This window comes from Prionailurus bengalensis, chromosome C1, assembly GCF_016509475.1.
Source record: "Prionailurus bengalensis isolate Pbe53 chromosome C1, Fcat_Pben_1.1_paternal_pri, whole genome shotgun sequence".
NCBI classification, from domain to species: domain Eukaryota; kingdom Metazoa; phylum Chordata; class Mammalia; order Carnivora; family Felidae; genus Prionailurus; species Prionailurus bengalensis.
The window spans coordinates 168,739,686-168,761,927 of NC_057345.1; the positions used below are offsets into that span (position 1 = coordinate 168,739,686).

The window sequence follows — 22,242 nt, forward strand, 5'->3', positions numbered from 1 at the left end:
AAAGTTATCAGAAAACTGTGGTCCAATCTTTAAAAAAAAAGATAATCAAAGACCAACATTAAGATGGCCCAGATGTTGGAATTGGCATACAAGGTTTTTAAAGCATATTCCAAAGCACAAAGGAAAACACGCTTGCAAGGAATACACAGGAAATTTCAGCAAAAATGAAACAAACAAAAGCAAACAAAAACAACAATGAAAAGAATAGAACCAAAATGAAATTTTAGAACTGAAAAATATATGAAGTGAAAAACTCACTGGTTAGCCAAACCTAAGGCAAAATGGAGATAATAGAAAGTCAATGAAATTATATAATCTAAAAGATAAAAAGTATCCAATCTAGAAACAGACAAAAAAATTAATGAACAGGGACATGTAGGACAATTATCAAAAGGCCTAATCTACATGTAATCAAAGTTCATGAAGGAAAAAAATGGTATAGGAAAAAAATATTTTACGAAATAGCCAAATTTCCCCCCAAATTTGGCAAAAGGCATAAATTTACAGATTCATGAAGCACAGATAATCCTAGATAGGATAAATACAAAGAAAACCATGCCTAAACACACAGTCATACAGGGAAATAACTTATTTCTGACTTCTCATCAGAAACTAAGGAGACTAGAAGACAATCTTTAAAGTGCTGAAAGATTAAAAAAAACCTGCTACCCTAAGATTCCAACAAAAATAATATTAAGAATGAAGATAAAGACATTTACTAATTAAAACAAACAAAAGAAAACTAAGAGAAACAGAATGCAGCACCAGCAGACCCATTCTCCAAGAAATGCTGCAGTTCTCAGGCTTTAGGGAAATGACACCAATGGAGACTTCAGAAAGTAATGAAGAACACTGGAAATGGTGACTTCTTCAGGAAGTATAAAAGACTACTTTTTCCTTCACTTAAAATACATAGGTCTGTTTAAAGTAAAAATAACATCTTGAGGGTCACCTGGGTGGCTCAGTCAGTTAAGCATCTGACTGTTGGTTTTGGCTCAGGTCATGATTTCACAGTTCATGAGTTTGAGCCCCACGTCAGGCTCCATGCTGCTGGTGCAGCAGAGCCTGCTTGGGATTCTCTCTCTCTCTCTCTCTCTCTCTGACCCTCCCTCTCTCAAAATAAATAAATGCACTTATTAAAAAAAAACATCTTGAGGGGTTATAGTGTATGTAGATGAAAAAGACACATTAGGTAGCATATACAGGAGGAGGTAAGATAGACCTACATGATCCAAGATTTCTAAGTTTTTTTGTGAAGTGGTAGTAATTAATATCAAATCTAAGAAACTTATGGAAAGTTAAGGATACATATTGTTTCCCCTAGAACAATGACTGCAAAAGTAATGTTAAAAAATATAGCTAAAAAGCCTGTAGATAACGTAAAATAGAATTTTAAAATATTTAAATTTAAAATTTAAAATTAAAATTAACTTAAAAGGGCAAGATAGAGCAAAGGAGCAAAAAACAGAAGGAGGAAAAAAAACAAGATGGCAGACCTAAATCTAACTCTGTTAATTATATTAAATATTAATGAACAAACAACTCAAACAGAAGCTACTTCTCTCTCACCTCAGGTGGATCCGACCCTGAAGGCATGATCTTGTCTCCACTGGGTTTTAGGTCCCATGTGCCTTCTCAGACAAGATGACTGTGCCGTATTACACAAATTTCATGACTTTTTTTGACATGACTCATTCCTGTATTTATGGCTATAAACGTATAGAGCCATGAAACTCAAAATTTCACTCAATTAACTTTTGCTTAAAGGTGATAGTTTTTACCCCCACTAGCCCAATCATTATATCATTTCTAACAAATACTCATCACCTTTATCACCCAGCATCATTTATCTATACACTCATTCAAGAACAAATAATATTTACTACTTCTGTTATTTTGCCAGGCACCTTTCTAGGCACTGGCTAGACAGCAATGAACAGCCATATCAAAATCCCCTGCCCACATTGAGCTTATATTCTAGTTCTAAAAAGTAAATCTATAATGATAAGCACAGCACTAAGCTGCTCAAGCAAAGTGGCTGGTTAAGTTTTTTTTTTTTTTTTTTGCAAATGCCAGTTTCATTCAAATCATTACTTAATGTAAAACTGGTTCCCTAGTTCATTATGTTAAAAGTAATTAAATTATGAACACTTGTGTATAGAATTACTAGTACATATATTGGGGCCTACCTGACTTACTACATCAGATGTGTAGGGGAAAAGGGATGCCTAGGCATGCTGGTTTCATGAAAGTATCCCCAATGTATTTCCAATATCCAACTCATCACCAGGTTGCCTCAGCTTTCCAATTTTGGATGAGAAATCTTGGTTCTCAATTTGCCATAAATTGAGAGTAAAATTGTACTTTACTTTAGGTAAAATACAGAGACTTCACAGCCTACCTCCTTTATAATGTTTAGTCAAAAATCATTTGGAAAGGAACACATACATTCCAAATGTATTAATCCTTACTACCTCATTGGTAAGAAGCATATATATGTGTGCAAAAGAATATCAGTAAGCAGTGATTTTTAAATGAGAAATTTTGGGCACAATTCATAGGGAGAAAATTCTCAGTGGTAATGCACTGATTGCCGCAGCACAGGTTCTGTGGGAGTTTAAGATATATGCCATGATAATTAAAGTAACATTACCTACTGCAACATGGCCACAAACAAACATAAGCACTAAAATGGAGTCATCCAGATGATAAAGTATGTTTATAAAATGCTTTTATTATTCTTAAGATTAATATAAAACATGAAAAATTGAGAAAGGAAGAGAAAAAACCTACATCAACAGAGAAGTTAAGCCTTCCTAGGTAAACTGGACACAAATTTCATATACATTCATATATAAAGACTAAAATAACTTCTGTAAAAATATTTGCCTGTAAGTTTAAATAAGCTTATTAATTAGTGAGATCTGGAATATATTTTATGGAAAAATTAAAAGCCTAGAAAACTATGAATGTCCTTAATTTGTTCTTATTTCCAGGATAACCAGTGACTCAGTCCCTATAAAATTGAGACTATAGTATACTGCAGTGGAGGATTCCATTCTCATTGGGTTCTATTATTATTATATAAATTAATCAGAGTTACTTATTGTATACAGGAGTTTTTGCTTCCCTACATTCATCTAAACACTCCTTCTATAAACATTAGGAAGTGAATTGTCCAGAAGGAACATCAAAAGAATCTGTGAAAGACTCCATCTAGTTCTGTTTACTATTTACAGGAAATAACCTGATGGATGCTGCTGCCATCATCACCACCACACATCACCTGCGACTGATTTCAAGGACTTTTTTGGTCCAGAAGCAGAAAACACTAAAAACTACTTCTGACCAAGGCTACAGAATAAGGCCCTCCTTCCCCTGATGATAGAAACCACTGATGATAATGCACTTCTTTGTGTATTTTTGTTTTTTATCCTCTTGGTTATTTATTTTTTCTCTCCTTGCTGGTTGATGCTTCTAAATCTGTACAATGGAACTTTCTACATTAATGGAAAGGTTCATATTCTGCACTGTCAGTAGCCACTTCATTAACACAATGGCCACTGGCCACATGTGGCTATTGAGCACTTCAAATGTGCCCAATGGATTTGAGAAAATTAATATTATAATTTTATAATTTTATTAATTTTATAATTAAGTTTATTTTTAATTTGAATAGCCATATGTGGCTGGCTAGTGGTTACCATATTGGGCAACATAATTCTAAATGATTAGTAGACACTTAGGTCTTTTAATCATGGTACTTCAAAATCCTTGTCCTTGACAATTTCCAGATGTGGTATTAATTCTTTAGATACTGACAAAGTAAAATAACTCATATCCAACTTGTGAGAAAAGTCACTTGGTTATTTTCTACGAAAGGTTCAGATTACGGGAAATAAGGGATAATATAATAATCCTGGTCCTAGAGCCTGTCTATGTTTCAATCACCAAGGTGTGATCTCTATAGTCTTAAATGCAGTGCATCCACCATGATGCCAAACAATAGTTTAACATAAACGTCAAGAAAACATGGCACTAGACATACTAGGACAATCACAAACTTGATACATGATCATGACCCACTGAAAGACAGTGTAACTATTGATTGATCGTATCTCCAGAAGATAATGGCCTGTTCTGCAGCTGAGGCTGAGTAAGCAGAGGTACTAATAAAGTTAAAAAATAACCCTGATGGCAGCTATGAAGGGAGAATTGACAACTGAAACAGAAACTACTACTTATAAAATGGATTCTGCTAACTTGAAAAACATAAATATTATGCCAGTTTAAGTCACAATATACTTATCATGGATTAGCTAAGGTCATACTCTTATTTCTAGTTACTTTAGACCCATCTGTTCCAAAGTAAGACCACAAAATGATGTCTGCAAGGACCCATAAGTTTTAAAGATATGACCATTTACTGTCCCAGCAACTCGCTAGTTTACAAATTCAAATTCTGCCCAATCACTGCCAAGATGATCTGATAACTAACCTCTAGTCTCACAAAGATAGTAAGTACCCGTTCTTAAACCACCTTTTTGAGATGCTCTATGGTCCTCCACAGTATACTGTCTCCTTTGCTGCATATTAATACTAAACTTTGACAGCTAATGAGGTATGTCATTGGTGATTATTCACTAGTGAGCTTTCACATACAAGCCTAATGATCCAGTTTCTCAAATAATTCAATGCCATGGGGGACAAAAAAAGAAAAAAGAAAAAAAGGAGGATAGCTATTATAGAACAAAAGAGACAACAGATTTAGTGTGTGGCCCTTGTTTAGATCCTGAGTTGAACACTTTCCCTTCTCTAAAAGGGGATGTATTTATATAGTAGAACCCACTTTACCAACTTGAATTCAGTACTAACTCAACTGACTAATAAACTCTACCCAACTTTCCTTCTAAAATGGAGGTAGGCTGAAGTTCTTATTTCTGAATAAGGGATGAAATAATGGAAGAGAACATTTTCTAATCCAGTTCAATTGTCAACTTGCTAAAATTAGTAGCATGTTTACATCATGGTTTTTGGACGGGGAGGGGGAGAATGAAAATACGGTGGGACCCAGACTCTCAGAATTACTTAAATCCTTATTACATATTTTCCATCCAAGAGAACTTATCTTAGTATGTACCTGAAATAAGACTCATTTCAAAATCACCTGTTACCTAAATACTGTGCCCAAGTTGATAATGGAGATACTTTAAGCTCTAATACTAGTAATATATGAACTTTAATATTTTCCTCAACTTATAAACATGTATTCCATTGATACAAAAGTCATTTTAGAATAATATAATGATGAATGTCCTGAAGCTGATGTGCAGTGGTGAATGTAGACTAACCATCACTGTTCAAAACCAGCCAATGGGAGAACTGCCAATGTACACAGTAGCTCTTCAACAAACTAATCTACCCTTGACACTAATACAGTCTATATAGCACATTACAATGATATTCCTGAGATATCCCAGAGATGAACAATTAACTACATATACTTTAGAAGTCTGAAATGTGTAATTTAGATTAAGATAACAATAGCAATAAATAATGATAAATTACTGCAGCCGCAAAAATACAACACTAGGCATTTCATTTATATATTCTTATTCAATCCTCACAATTACCTTGCTTTGTTAATTTTTTAGCCATATTTTCAATGGGAGAACTGAGGTTCAAAGAGTTGAAACAATGTGTCCAAGTAAATTATAGCTAGTAAATGGCAGAGCTAAAATCTAGATGGTTTATCTGATGCCAAAACCATCTGATATTGCATCCCAATGAAAATGACATTAATATATGGATCCAATATTGGTAAACTATAAAACGTAAACAGATATAGTCTCTACTATACAGAAAATCTTCCTATCCTAAACTGACCCATTTTTCCGAAGTTTCAGATAGCAAAGGTTTTGATATTAATATAAAGCCCTACCCACTTCTTTTTAAAGATGCAAAATAATACTTTAAAGGTTCCCTTTGTTTAATTAGCATAGCCGGAATTCACTCTGACCAGGTACAGTATAAGCAAATAAGGCACTTGACTCCACTGTGCAAGATTCACCATTTTCCTTGGCTATCCTTGGTTCTGAAACCTGGTTTCTCTTCTCAACTTACCTACACATACATATACACAGCAATTTTCTGTGTATTTTATTTCAAATTACCTTACTTATCTAAATGTAATGAGTTTTCTTTCTCATCAGTGTGTGTCATCTTTTCCTTTCTACCCTTCAACCATCATCACCAAATAATTTTCTGCCAATCAAGCACACTCTGTTAGATTTTCATGTCCCAAAATGTAACTGTGAAATTGACAATTTTACAAAGTAGACTGCTACTACAATTCTAACAAAAAATGCATAAAGTCCTATCATCGTCCAGATTTATACAGAATACGCCCATAAGGAAATTCTGGGAGTTCAACATGTGCATGCTTGATACTTAGACTAATTGGAAATTCCTGCAATGAGAGCGATTTATCTAGAGTTTATAGCTCTCGCTGCTCTTCTTAGTATCACTATGTGGATTTTATGATGAATTATTAAATTTCTCTCTCCTTGTCACAAGTAAGCAACTCAGCAAAACCACACCTGCTCTCCTGAACAACGAGGGCATTTTATGATAAGAAGATGGTAGTTTAAAAATTATTTTCCCATCAGTGTCAGCAAGCATCAGAAGGCAAAATATTTAATAATGTTTGTAGGATGCACTTTAGATTGTTAACTGGAAACTATGAAATTGTAAATTCTGTAATTATCTTAAAAGTTCAGATGATGAAAACGTCAACTAATGGCTGTAATGCACTGCTTTCTCAATGATTTCTGTTGAGCACTCCTACCGTTGTCCCCGTTGTCCCCAAGGCATCCTCAACCAACGTGACTTGCTGTAACTGTCATAAATTAAAAGGAAGTCAACAAAGTCCATTCCCTTTCCTTCAGGTTGCTCTACTGCATTCTACACAGTAACAGCACACTTGACAAATGTCAAACATGATAAGAGTTAAAAAAAAACAATCTTAGTTGCTCAATAAGGGAAAATGGTAATATTACACAGTATTCAAAAGAAAAACAAGTTTAAATATGTTCTAAATACAAAACTGAAATGGGAAGGAGATAGTAGTAGGATCCTCAAGAAAATCCCCAAAGAGGACCCAAGCCCCTGGCCCTTCCACAAGGCAATTTTCCTTCCCAGGGAAAAGATACGAAAAACACATTGGCCACATTTCTTAATATATGATAAGATGTCTATGGCCTTTACATATCTGTATTGAAGGAAAAATCCTTTTAAGAGAATTGCTTTCCTACTATTGTTTCTTGTTATTTTTAAAAATGCGTACATATCGGCGAGAAATATGCTGCATTATATACCACACAAGGACAAATGATGTTGTAATCTGATTTCAGCATAGGTTCACAATTTCAAGAAAATAAAAGCATCTGAACACTACTATCACTATAAGGAAAAGTCACCAGGTACAGGTGATGATCCCTTGTCTGCAATTATGGAATCTGAAAAGCTCTGAAAATACAATATTTCTTTTCCTTCCTTTCCTTTTTTTTTTTTTTTTATAGAAGGATAGTTGACACACAATGTTTCAGGTATACAACATAGGAATTTGACAACTCTATACGTTATGCTATGCTCAGCACAACTTACAAAGATTTTTTTTCCAGTTTATTTATTTTGAGAGAGAGTGAGCACAAACAGGGGAGGGACAGACAGAGAGGGAGAGAGAATCCCAAGCAGGCTCCACCCTATCAGCGCAGCACCTGACACAGGGCTCGAACTTACGAACCGTGAGATCATGACCTGAGGTAAAATCAAGAGTCGGACGCTCAAACAACGAAGCCACCAAGGTGCCCCACAAAGATTTCTCTTAAGTTTGTGGGAAACTCATCTGGCAGCAAAACTTGACCTGCACCAACCTGAGACTTAAATGTGACTCTTCATTTGTTGAACTGTAGAAATATTAATGTGTTTGATTGGAAGATATTGCCTGGGATTCCAAAAGGGCTATTACTTCATATGTGCACTGTGTTTCTTTAAAATCTTAAAAATTCTTGGGGCGCCTGGGTGGCGCAGTCGGTTGAGCACCGACTTCAGCCAGGTCACGATCTCGCGGTCCGTGAGTTTGAGCCCCGCGTCAGGCTCTGGGCTGATGGCTCAGAGCCTGGAGCCTGTTTCCGATTCTGTATCTTCCTCTCTCTCTGCCCCTCCCCCATTCAGGCTCTGTCTCTCTCTGTCCCAAAAAATAAATAAACGTTGAAAAAAAAATTAAAATCTTAAAAATTCTGAATGTCAAAACAGTTCTGGCTCTAAGATTACAAATAAAGAACTGTAGACCTGTACTCTTATTGTTTCCTAGTCAATACATATACCAGGTGTGCTCTTTGACTTCTAACCATTTGAATGACTGAAGATTCCCATGTTCAATTATAGGGCTGGGAGGTGTGCAAATAGTACCTGGATACTATTTGACTTTTTATGAGGAATAAACAAAATATAAAGGCCTTTGATTAGTCTCTGACTCTGTGCAGGGGAGACAGCCCCAATTTGGGGACATCCTAAGACGACGGTAAAAAGACACAGATTAGTAAAAAAAAAAAAAAAAAAAAAAAAAAAAGACAAAATCTAAAAGCTCTTAACATTTTAATAAAAATTACTCATTATAAACTGAGAGGCGGTATTATCCCTCATTCATTTCCTATATCATGAAGCCAGTCCATACTGGTCTGTATTTAACCAAAGAAATTAAAAGTGATATAATCGTTTCAATATGCTACTTAACTTTTTTTAAGTTTATTTATTTATTTTGAGAGAGAGAGCACATGCAAGCTGGGGAGGGGCAAATTGAGAAAGAGAGAGAAAGAGGGAGAGAAGGATGGAGAGAATCCTAAGCAGGCTCTGGACTGCTGGTATGGAGCCCAACATAGGGCTGGAACCCATGAACCATGAGATCATGACCTGACCTAAAATCAAGAGTCAGATAATTAAATGAATGAGCCACCCAGGTGCCCTCCTTCTAAGCTTTTAAAATGGAAATTTCTGTCTCAATGCTTCATGCATCAACAATCTGTTTCCATATAAAAATCTTTAAGAGAAGAGTTCTTCAGTAGTACTTCCTGTAATTACTGAATAAAAACAAATCCTAAGGGAGGAGTCTGCTGCTACTACTTGTATCACTCAGTCACTTGTATTTACAGCCTAAGCCCACCTCGTCTTGCCTTAGTTTCTCCACACACCCTTTGGTTCACAATTCAACTGCACAGCAACAGGACTGAACTTTCCTCACTAACTCCAGCATCTTCATTCACTGAACAAACATTATGGGTTTTCTTGGTCTAGTGATTAAGCTAAGTTTTATATCCATTTTCACAATAACAAATAGATAAAACCTTAAATTTCAAATCTATACCATAACCCTCACCACTTTACTTGATAGTAAAAGAAGAGTCTTGTAGTAAAGAAATAGCTTTAGTGCTTCTTTATCACCCACTGAATGCTTTCTTTTTCATTTAATGTTAAAGTTTGAATTTTTGCAGAAGAGTCTCTTTTGTAAGGTCATAAAAATTAAGACACTTGGTACAGGACTAACACAGGTAAATGGAACTAGAACAAAAATGATGAGGATAAGCCAAAACTGACACTTCTATTAAGAAGTTGTAAAGTAGTATAGAAAAAATAAGAAAGTATAAGGTTAAGAAAAAGAACAGTATGGTTGTGGTCTTTTTCTGTTTTTTTACTCTACCCCCTATTTTTTGGAAACAAATTAAGAATAGGGGGTCAAAGGCAGTGTCTGTTAATAGTGAGGCGATACATACATTAAGCTGCGCACAAGGAACTGGGATCTGAGAAATTAAAGTTGCTAACGTCAGGAGAGAAGAAAAGTCTAAAGTGCTGTAGCAATGTTATAGACACAGTATTCCTGGAAGAGAGGAAGTGCAACTAAGTGGGTCTGGGGCATACAGAAGAAAGTGGGTCCAGAAGCTGAATGCTGTAGTACAAGTAGGAAAGGGGGAAAAATCACTTCTCGCATGAAAGGGGAAAGAAGTCATTCAGGCAATGAGCTCAGCATGTGTAAAGACTGAGATATAAAAAAAGAGTTTAGGGGATTCTCAGTTGTTTGAGTACAGGGTGTGAATGTAAGATTGAGCAGAAATGAGATGGAACATGAGACTCATGAAGCTAAAGCATGAAACACCTTGAATGAGAACAAGATTTTTGAGATTCTTGGTCACTGCTATACATTGAGAACCCAGGACAGTACTTACCACTTCACAGGTTCCAATTCTAAAATTAAACATAAAAGGGGGCGTGTGGACTTCTAATGATTATTCCCATTCCTTGTTTTTTTAATGTGTTTATTTTGAGAGAGTGTGTGTACATGCGTGCGAGTGGGGTAGGGACAGAGAATCCCAAGCAGGCTCTGTGCTGTCAGCGCAGAGTCCGAAGCAGGGCTCGATCCCATTAACTGTTAAATCATGACCTGAGCCAAAATCAAGTCACACGCTTAACTGACTGAGCCACCTAGGTGCCCTGATTATTCCTATTTCTTCCCACAAAGAACTCTCTATAACGATACTTAGACAACTTTTACCAAGGAATACCACAGCAGACTTGTCTTAACTATCAACGCTGACTTCTAGGAAGCCCTGAGCTGTTTGTCATCAACTGCATCAAGACAGCACTATCAGGGGTCATCCCTTGTCTTCACCCCATGTTAACCTGGAGGGCTGAATAAATTTCCAATTTATGGAAGATGAAAAAAATACCAGTTCCTTTAAAGGCACTGCAAGAGGAAACCTGATCCTGAAGGTGCAGTTACTTCAACTTGCAAAACCATGTTTAATCAGTGAGTCTATTTCATGTCTTTGAATACTCATACCACTTTATTCCCCCTCCCCCAAAATGTGTTCCTCAGCTTGCTTAAATAAGTATATGGGCTGAATACATTCTGTCAACACTCAGCACAGCTTTGAAAGTGGCCTTTCTGATTATTAATTAAAGAGCTATTTAGTAAACCACGTTTTAAGATTTTTAAAGAAAGTTTATTTGAGAAAGAAGGAGCACATGCACGCAGGAGGGGCAGAAAGACAGAGGGAGAGAGAGAATTCCAAGCAGGCTTTGTGCTGTCAGCACAGAGCCCGACATAGGGCTCCATCCGACAAACCCTATCATGACCTGAGCCGAGATGAGGAGCCAGATGCTTAAACAACTAAGCCACCTCGGCACCCAGCCATGTTCTAAGTGTTAAAGAAAACTTGGAAGTGGTGGTCTCCACGGAGAAATTTATGAAGTAATCTCTAGAGACAAAGCACTTTATTTCATTACGGAGGCACCTGTCACCAAGTCTAGAATTAAACCGTCTTGATAAAATAATTGAGGGAAGAACACACAGGACCTTTCAGGTGGAAGTGCTGAACTCTGTCTATCCTGATCCATTTCAATTAGGCCTAGTCAAGTTAAACATGACTGTCCACTTAGTCTCTTCCTCCGATTAGCTTCTATAATCACAGCAGTCTTAATGTCTCCAGGCCAAGGTAATTTATACCATTTTTGTTGTTGCTGTTGTTGTTATCTATTCTCCGGGAAAACACTTACTAGCTTGGCTACAAATAGCAAAGGCTTGCTTTAGTCCACTGCTTCCTCTCCTGATGTATTATTTTGGAAGAAAATGCTTCGAAAATTTGCACTTTATTGTAGGCACTGAAATGAAATGTATACACTGAGATAAAATATTTAGGTGACAGGTTCAGTCCAGAAGTATGATGAAACTAATGTGCCAGAGGCCTTTTTGTTTCATCACCCTCCCATGCTAAAATTTTCAAACATTACAGAAGAGAAATGCAACAAGGAAGCCCACAGAGTCATCAGTATGGTCAGCTATATTATCAATAACCACCTCTTTCTTAGGCCAGCTAGAACTTACGTTACAGAGATACCAGGTAATACAAAATTCAGTCTAGATACAAGTGGGTAGTAAACAGAAAATAATGTTTGTTAAGGCACTGGCGCTGTAAAAGTGTGTTCTCTTAGATGGTCTCAGGTACAACTTACTGTCGATCACCTGGCAATGTACAATCATCAGGGAGAACACAAACCAGAACCCCAGTCAAATGGGGTGGGAAATGCTCCACGAAAGTGGAATGGGCACGGAAACATGGAAGAGCAATATTCAAAAGCAAAGAACAAGAACTGAAGCATAGAGGATTCATCAACTATATTACAACAGTAACAATAATAGTTAACACTGTAGGCCGGGCACTGTACACAGGCCTTATATATAAGCATTGTTATTTATTTTTATCCTCAAAACAACCCACTAAGTTAGATATTATTATCATCCACATTTTTCAGACGAGGAAGCTGAGACTAGAGATGTTAAGTAACCTGCCTAAGTGACAGAGTTTCTAAGGCCTGAATCAAGACTGGAATCTTTGGCTTAGGAGTCCATCACCCAGCACCCACCCTAGCAGGTCTCCTCCTCCTACAGATGCTGCTTGTCACAATGCTTCTAAGAACAAAGTCACACTTTTAATGCCAATTCTAAATCCGCTTTTCTAGAGAAGGATAATTGAGGCTAACTCCCAGATTCACAGGCAATCCTAAAACAAGTTTAAACATGATGAGGAGGCAGGCTAACTAGTTTTCTGAAAGCCAAGTTTGTTTTTCTATCTGCTATTGCTAGTCTGTGGACACATCAAAACGTAAAAGGAACTGTTAGTATGCTTTCAATCAGCTATATCTTGCATCTAGAACATCCTTTCTTCATTTTTTTTCCCCTTATTTATCTCAAAGAGATAAATATCTCAAAGAGGTGTTGCGAGGGTGAAGTGAAAATTGGTAAAGCGGTTATTGCAGTTAAGACTCAATAAAATTAACTATTACGATAGCGATATGCACAAGTGTATTGTAGGATCCGGAGCTCCACAGAGAGGTGGACATACTGGAGATCCAAGTTGGAGAGTCAGTACCTTATTGGAGGTAGATCAACTTACGGAAGGATAAAGGACGACAGAAAAGAGCCCCCAGGACTAAACACTAGAAAGCATCTAGTATTTACAGGGCAAATGAATGAAAAAAAAACGATTAATGAAAATGTAAAGAAGCCGTCACAGGGATATACGCTGGATGGAGGCATAACAGTGTAACTTCCACTATTTTTTAACTAACCACAGTTCCTTAATCCCACTCCCACGGCCTGGGGCCCGGCCGGTAAAAAAGGGGCCTCGGGAAACCTAAAGGACTTAAGAAGTTCTAAGTGATCCGCGCCGACAAGACAGAGACCCAGGCGCTGGTGCTAGACTTCAGCAACAAAAACACCACGGTCAGACAGCTCCAGCAACCTCACCAGGAAGCTAGGTCCGTCCGCGCAGGCGGGAACGGAGTTCACGGCCCCTTCCCTACCCGCTCAGACTCCTCCGCACTACCGGCACTCACACCTCAGTCTCGGGGGCCGGCGCGCACACCTCCGAGCTGCCCGCGGAGGTACCAGCAAATCCTTGCTCACCCCTAGTCCTCTTTCTATTCCCACCCGGTCCGGCAACCCGCCACCCCCAATCTGGTTCGCTGCCTGAGGCGAGTCTACGGAGTTCGGTAATTACCTGGAGCTCCACCGCGCCGCCATTACACCGGACGCACGTCACTTCCCCTTCTCCGGCCCCGGCAGTGCGAGGAAGGCGGAACGTGAAATACATACAAACCTGACGCTAAATTCACTTTAAAACGTTATCTTATTAATTTACTTTAAATACTATAACTTAATACCACGTTGAGAGCAGTTGGTCTGGCCACAATTTCCTCTTTCCAAGACGGCGACAAAAGAGAAGTTAATGCAAACTACAAAGTCCAGCATCCGCCGCCAGTAAGGACGGAAATGACGCGTCAATTGTAATTTTTAGAAGGTCGCAATGTACGACGGGAATTGTAGTTCTTCTGAGTAGGCTCCCGAGAGCACATCCAGGCGGCTCATCTGAAAGCTGATAGTGATGAGGATTTCTCAAAATTTACTTTAAAGCTCTTTCTCTGCAGTTGGCAAGAAGTAGACCTCAGTAGTCATTTTTTCTGTGGAAATCTTTAAGAGGAGAAGACAGACTTTTGGCAGTAGTTAGATCAAGAGCCTATATAAGGAAAAATGTTAGGAAACGTTAAGTGCCTACTATGTCCCAAGATTTCAAGCTGCGAGAACGGGAGGATTTTGGACCACAAAGTGAAGTAATGAGGAAAAGCTAATTTTGTAGAGAAGATGATGCTTCTAATTGAGTTTAAGGTACCAGCTGGCAAGACATCGTGAGGATAAGGAGATTGGCTGGCCAACTTGGAAATAGCGAACTGTGCAGAGATCAGAGGTAATTCATGAAATTGTTTTCTTATGCTTTACTTTTCAAGAGTAACAAAACCTAAAAAAATTCAACTGCTTGTTACTGTTTTGGAAACTATCTTTTCCTAAAGCAAGTATATCTTTATTCTCCCCACCCTTGTGTACACCAGGCCTGGTTTATCCAAACATTTCTCTATTACGATTTTAGAGTACTCATGCGAGTAACCTTTTCTTTGAGGCAGAAGAGTACAGTGATTACAGATAAAGATACTGGAGAAGTTCTCTTTATGTTTAACTCTTAAATCTATTGATATACTCATGGGTAATTTTTCTGGGGCAGTTTACTTAACACTGTGTGCCCATTTTCTGATGTTGCGGGGGGGGGGGGCGAGTGCCCATCCCTAGAATACTCTTAAGAACTGAATTCGTTGATACACTTGATGTATATGAGATAATTCTTACTACATAACAGTATTATCCATCCTTTTTTTTTTCCTATCTAACATGTTTGACCATAAAGGCACATTTTGGTGTCTTTAAATATTTAAGTAAATAGATTTCAGTTGTACCAATACAGGGCATAGGAGATGAATCTGGTAAACATTTGTATCCATACTGAAAAGAAGCACAATACCACCTCTACAATTATCAGTAGCAATAGGAAAGTTAGAATTGAAGCTAGGGTAGTTAGATGGAGCTGGAAAAGACTAGGTTTGTCGTTTTGGAATCCAGGAAGCAAACTGTGACATAGGGTTAAGAATGTAAAACAGGGGCGCTTTGGTGGCTCAGTCAGTTGAGCCTCTGACTCCTGATTTTGGGTCAGGTCATGATTTCACAGTTTGTGGGTTCACGGTGTGGAGCTTGCTTGGAATTCTCTCCCTCTCTTTCTGCCCTTCCCCTATGTGCTCTCTCTCTCTCTCTCTCTCTCTCTCTCTCTCTCTCAAAAATAAATAAATAAATAAATAACCTTTTTAAAAAAGAATGTAAAACAGTAAAAGTAAAAGGGAGGAAACTGGCTTGGGTATGGTAACTTCAGAGCAAAGATGAAGAGTCTCACGCTGGGATGAAGAGTCCCACACTGGGATAAAAATGGCTAGGCCCTTGTAACACAGTTTTGCTCAGTCATTGGCTGGAGCCACCCCAAGAAAAATGTGGCCACCATTCAAAACCTGATATACAGTTGGAAGTATTAACATTTGAATGGTGTTACCTAACTACTCCTAGCAGCTAGGCAAAGAGCCTTTTCTTGAAAGGGTATCTGAACAGAATTTCTCTGTCACAGTCAATCCCTTGCACCATTTAGATCCACTCTGTATACACATTCAGAGAACAATTCCTCTAGGGTTCCAGTGGCTTCTTTTCCTGAAAAGAAACTTAGTAGAGAGAAGTTAGTGGGACAAACTGTAGTCCCCATCTTTGCAGTTGGTTTTGAACCACAGCTGAACCATTGCCTTTGTCCTCCACTATTCATTCTAAATTCCCCACACTCTCAGCTACCAATTCTGCTGGTCTTAGTAGTTACACTAGTTGTGTGAAAACCCTAGTTCCTGAGAAATTTGAACCCTTAGTAATAATCACCTTCTCATGCAGGTGCTGCTGCAGTTGGCTATTAACACTCACTATTCGCCAAGGTAGCACTAAGAGTTGTCCAAATAGATCACCTGAGTGTCACACATTGTCTTGCTTGTTCCTGTTATGTAACATCAAGCCTACATTCTCCTGATGATAAGACTTAGCTTTTCCTCCCAAGGTGTTAACTCTTCTTTTTGCCTCCTTTTCCCTGAACTCAAGAAGTCCAAAGTGCCTATGCAGCAGATGAAGCTCAGTTCAATGGGACTCTTGCTGTGTCCTCTAGCAAGAATATAGCACCTTTGGGGACTAGGACCTCTGATTCCAAAAAGGTCAGAGTTGCAGGTATGGGGACCACTATGTCTCCCTATGGGTCAGTGGGAATGATTGTAAATGGGGCTAATCCTGTTTTAATCCCTTGTTTGTGGACCCATATATTGTTCCTACTGGAGATTCTAAGCTATCTCAAAGTCTACTGTACGCTGGGGAACAGCACCTCTTCCTTGCAGAGTATTCTCTTAGCAGGTGCTTGAACTTTACCCTTCACAGATCATTCCAGTGCTCTATTAGGCCACCAGCTTCTGGGAAATGCAACATGTGATACAACCAGTGGAACTCATGGTCGCAGGCACTTCCTACACTAACTACCTTTACTGTGAAGTGATTTCTCTGGTTGGATGCTGTGTTGTATTGTGTTCCATGTCTGTGAATTAGGCATTGTATAAGTTCCTATATGGTGGTGCTGGATAAAGATTTGTGGGTATGAAGTGCAAATATATACCCAATACGAATGTATAATCTATTCCCATGGGATTGAACTATTGCCCCTTTCAGGATGAAAGGTCCCAATGTAGTCAACTTGGCATGGAATGGCTGCTTGATCTCCTAAAGGAGTGATGACATATTAGAAACTCAACATTGCTCTCTTTTGCTGGCAGGTTGAACGTGCAAATGAGGCAGTATCATAGGTAGGTGAATGGGCCTCATGCTGATGGACCCCATGCAAAGACTACATTTTTGCCACCATAACCATTTCACTCAAGTGTTCATTGTGCCAGCACTATAGTGACTGCTAACAAAGACAAGCTAACATCAACTAGCTGAGTAATTTTGTTTATTTGATTATTTAATACTTCTTCTGTAATGTATACTTTCTTGTGGACATTGATGTATGATAAAAAGATCCTCACACTTTTTACTCACAATGCTATGCATATCCACATGCATCTAACTCTTTAAGTCCTCCTTGTCTGCAATTCTTTTTTTTTTTAACATTTATTCATTTTTGAGAGACAGAGTGTGAGTGGGGGAGGGGCAGAGAGAGAGGGAGACACAGAATCTGAAGCAGGATCCAGGCTCTGAGCTGTCAGCACAGAGCCCGATGTGGGGCTCGAACTCACGGACCGTGAGATCATGACCTGAGCTGAAGTCAGACGTTTAACTGACTGATACACTGAGGGGCCCTTCCTTGTCTGCAATTCTTAAAATCTTTTTATTTTCAGACTTCTGACCAGTCAGCCAGGCTATGTGGCATTTCCTATTAGTCTATTTATGCCCTGACATCAGGGCACTTCTCCTTACCATACAAAGTGGAAGACCAGGTGCACCACCTGAAGCTCTGCCCATTAGGAAGCTCTCCTGTCTTCAGACTATTTGGGAGTGAGCCTGTACTGCTGTCCAATTTCAGGTTTCATCCACATACGTAGCCAATTCATCTGTAAACTAAACTCAGCCATTTTTTTCTTTCTTCGGCTGGTGATCAAGACACCACCCCTACCCCAATATGGCCATCAGTACAAGCTGAGAGAGGGTGTTGATGCAACTGAAGGGTGATATCAAGGTCTAGACTTATCTGTTCACGTGGATTTTTTGTGCCTCTGCTATTCTTTGTGCGCCATCCCAAATATAATACTTTCATCTTATGATGAATTATGACTGGGTCCTCCAGAATTTATGACATGATGGGTTCAACAAGACACATTGCATATTGTGTCACTTAGTGTCCCATGGTCAAGCATTCCCTCTTTTTTTTTTCCAGTAGCATGCCAAGACTTAACTTTTAAAAAATGTGCAACCTTGCTCCAGAACCCCGAGGGCTTGAACTGTGTAAGATTTCTATAAACTCCATATGCATCTTTTCCCAAAACTGACAACTCTTAACACCATAGAAAGTGCCAGATCCTATGGCACAAGTACCAAGGCTTTTTGCATCACTACTCAGACCTGCTGCAGAGCTCTTTTGCCAGGTTGTAAAGCTGGCAGCTTTTAATGTCACCTAGCATGTGGGCCAGAAAAATATTTCTAGGTGTGAATTATGTTGCTTACAGAACCCAAAGCAGCCTCCTAGGCACTGTGCTTTCTCCTTTCTTGTAGAGGATGCAAGAGGTAGCAGTTTGTCTTTTACTTTGAAGGGAATGTTCTAGCACTCCCCAGAACACTGGACATTTAAACCCTTTAATGAAGGACAGATCCCTAATTATTCACAGGGTTGATCCCCTACTTTCTAGAACACAAACCTCCAGCATACTAGCCAACACTTGCTCAACATGTTTAATCAGCATGGTATCATTGATATAATGGATCAATATGATACTCTACAGGATTTCCAGATGATCTGCATCTCTTTGGACTGTATTATGAGAAAGAAAGGAGAGTTAACATAGCCATGGGGTTAAAGTGTCAATGCATATTGTTGCTTGTTTATTTCCTTTGGATATTAATATTTCTAATTGTGTTCATTAATGGGGTAAAAAAGAATCCATTCTCCAAATCAGTGGCCTGTGCTTGAGGCCATATTATCCTGCTTCAACAATGGCACTTTGCTTGGCAAGACAGCTGCACTTGGGGCTGCTAGTTGGTTGAGCGTCCAGTAGTCTACCATCATTCTGCTAATTTGTCTGGTTTCTACATTGGCCAAACTGTCGAATTAAATGGAGGTGTGATGGGAACTACTATTCCTGCATGCTTTATGTCCTAACGGTATTGTTAATCACCACCCTTTGGCATTGTGATATTGTTTTAGATTTACTTTCTTGGCCAGGAGAGGCAGTTTCAAAGATGTCTACTTGGCCTTTCCCACTATGATAACTCTTACTCCACAGGCCAAGGAGAATATATAGAAATGACTCCCAACTGTGAAGTATATCAATTCCAGTTATACACTTGGGATTGGGTAAATGACCACTGAGTTGATCTGTGAACCCAGTGGACCCACTATGAGCCAAACTTTGGCCATAACTCCATTTATTACCTGGCTTTCATAAGATTCCATTTCAATAGTATTGCCATGGTGTTGCTTCAGTTCTTGAGGTATTAATGTTGACTCTAACCAGGTATCTAATAGTCCTCAAAATATGTGGGTACTCCCCTTACCCCAGGACATGGTAATTCAGATAAGTGCAAATGGGTCTCCTTGGGGAAGGTCCAGGGGAATCACCATGATATATACTTGACATGGTGTCAAGTCAGGGTGATCAAGACATGGTCAAGTCAGGGTGATTCTTTCTGAGACCCAGAAAAATCTTCAGTCAATGGTTTGAAAACTGATACAGAACCAGGAACTGGGCAAGAGATTGTGACTTTTTATTGGGGTGACCAGTCTCTTGCTTATTTATTCTTTCATTTAGTTATGTATATGAGGCATTACTCTCATTGACAACCCATATATTTTGCCCATAGTGACACCCTATTCTGTTAACCATCTGTACAATTCACTCTTGGCCACTATTCCAACAACTGGTACTATGATTCTTGTGACTCTCTAGCTTCTGAGGGTTAAGTATTGCCTTAGCCTCTATTGCTTCAGGGACCCATCATCCTCGCTGCTACAAATGAACCAAGTTCCATGGCAGCCTCCTCTTTTTTTTTTTTTTAATTTTTAAATTTTAATTCCAGTATAGTTAACATACAATATTACAGTAGTTTCAAATGTACAATGTAGTGATTCAACAATACTATACATTACTCAGTGCTTATCATGTTAAGTGTATTCTTAATCCCTTTAATCTATTTCACCAATCTCCCCATCCACCTCCCCTCTGGCAACCATCAGTTTGTTCTCTGTATAAGAGTGTTATTTAGTCTGTCTCTTTTTTTCACTGTTCATTTGTTTTTGTTTCTTAAATTACACATATGAGTGAAATCAAATGGTGTTTGTCTTTCTCTGACTGACTTAATTTCACTTAGCATTCTACTCTATGGTTCCATCCATGTTGTTGCAAATGGCAAGATTTCATTCTTTTTTATGGCTGAATAATATTCCATTATTCATTCCATATGATGGCTGAATAATATTCCATTATACATTTTGGATACTAACCCTTTATCAGATAGGTCATTTGCAAATATCTTTCCCATTCAGTAAGTTTTCTTTTTAGATTTGTTGATTGTTTCCTTTTGCTGTGCAGAAGCTTTTTATTTTGATATAATCCCAATAGTCTATTTTTGCTTTGTTTCTGTTGCCTCAGGAAACATAGAAAAATGTTGCTATGGCTAATGTCAGAGACATTACTGCCTGTGCTCTCTTCTAGGAATTTTATGGTTTCAGGTTTCACATTTAGATCCTTAGTCCATTTTGAGTTAATTTTTGTGTATGGTGTAAGAAAGTGGTCAAGTTTCATTCTTTTGCATGTTACTGTCCTGTTTTCCCAACACCATTTGTTGAAGAGGCTTTTTCCCATTGCATGTTCTTGCCTCCTTTGTCAAAGATTAATTGACCTTATAATTGTGGGTTTATTTATTGGATCTCTATTCTGTTCTATTGCTCTGTGTGTCTATTTTTGTAACAGTACCATACTTTTGTGATTACTACAGCTTTGTAGAACAGTTTGAAATGTAGGATTGTGATACCTTTGGTTTTGCTGTGCTTTTTCAAGTTTGCTTTGGCTATTCAGGGTCTTTCGTGATGCCAAACAAATTTAAGATTATTTATTCTAGTTCTGTAAAGATGTTGTTGCTCTTTTGATAGGTATTGCATTGAATCTGTACATTTCTTTGAGTAGTATGAACATTTCAACACTATTTGTTCTTCTAGTCCATGAGCATAGAATATCGTTCCAATTATGTTCTTTTTTTTTTTTTTCAGTTTCTTTCATCAATGTCTTATAGTTTTCAGAGTATAGGTCCTTTACCCCCTTGGTTTAGTTTGTTTGTTTGTTTGTTTATTTATTTATTTATTTATTTATTTATTTATTTTAAGAAATCAAGTTTCTGTTCTTGGCATTTTATTGACAAGGCTGTTGATCCTTTTTCTGGGCCGCTGTGGTTTTTTATTTTTATTTTTTTTGGTTATTTGCTTGTTTTTGTTTTTTAATTTACATCCAGATTAGTTAGCATATAGTGCGACAGTGATTTCAGGAGTAGAATCCAGTGGCTCATCCCTACCTTTAACAGCCAGGGCTCATCCCAACAAGTGTCCTCTTTAATGCCCCTTGCCCATTTAGCCCATTTCCCACCCAAAACTCCTCCAGCAACTCTCATTTGTTCTCTGTATTTCAGAGTCTCTTATGTTTTGTCCCCCTCCTTGTTTTTATATTATTTTTGCTTCCCTTCCCTTATGTTAATTTGTTTTGTATCTTAAATTCCACATAAAGTCATATGATATTTATCTTACTCTAATTTTGCTTAGCATAATACACCTAGTTCCATCCATGCTGTTGAAAATGGCAAGATTTCATTCTTTTTGATTACCAAGCAATATTCTGTTGTACGTACACACACACACACACACACACACACACACACACACACACGTATATATACACCATATCTTCTTTATCCCTTCATCACTTGATGGACATTTCGGCTCTTTCCATACTTTGGCTCTTGTCTATATTGCTGCTATAAACGTCAGGGTGCATGTGCCCTTCAAAACAGCACACCTGTATCCGTTGGATTAACACCTAGTAGTGCAATTGCTGGGTCATAGGGTAGTTTTGTTTTTAATTTTTTGAGGAACTCCATACTCTTTTCCAGGGTGGCTGCATCAGTTTGCATTCCCACTAACAGTACAAAGGGTTCCTCTTTCTCTGCATCCTCACCAACATCTGTTGTTGCTTGAGTTGTTAATTTTAGCCATTCTGACTGGTGTGAGGTGGTATCTCCTTGTGGTTTTGATTTGTATTTCCCTGATGATAAGTGTTGTTGGGCATTTTTTTCATGTGTCTGTTAGCTATCTGGATGTCTTCTTGGAAAAGTGTCTATGCATATCTTTTGTCCATTTCTTCACTAGATTCTTTGTTTTTTGGGTGTTGAGTTTGGTAAGTTCTTTATAGATTTTAGATACTAACTCCTTATCTGATACATCATTTGAAAATATCTTCTCCCATTCTGTCAGTTACCTTTTA

General features: G+C 38.2%; 1 protein-coding gene across 3 annotated transcripts in view; it reads right to left on the reverse strand.

Annotated features, from left to right (window-relative positions):
• Positions 1–13,881, reverse strand: part of CWC22 (CWC22 spliceosome associated protein homolog) — a 57,908-nt gene extending 44,027 nt beyond the window's left edge. Inside the window, exon 1 of one of the 3 annotated variants that reach the window (XM_043577201.1) lies at positions 13,614–13,881. The gene's annotated coding sequence lies outside the window, so the exon portion shown is untranslated. Of the gene's footprint in view, positions 1–1,569; positions 1,699–13,613 lie in introns of those variants that run through there. The other 2 variants (XM_043577202.1, XM_043577204.1) reach the window with 2 other exon arrangements.
• Between the last annotated feature and the right edge of the window lie 8,361 nt (positions 13,882–22,242).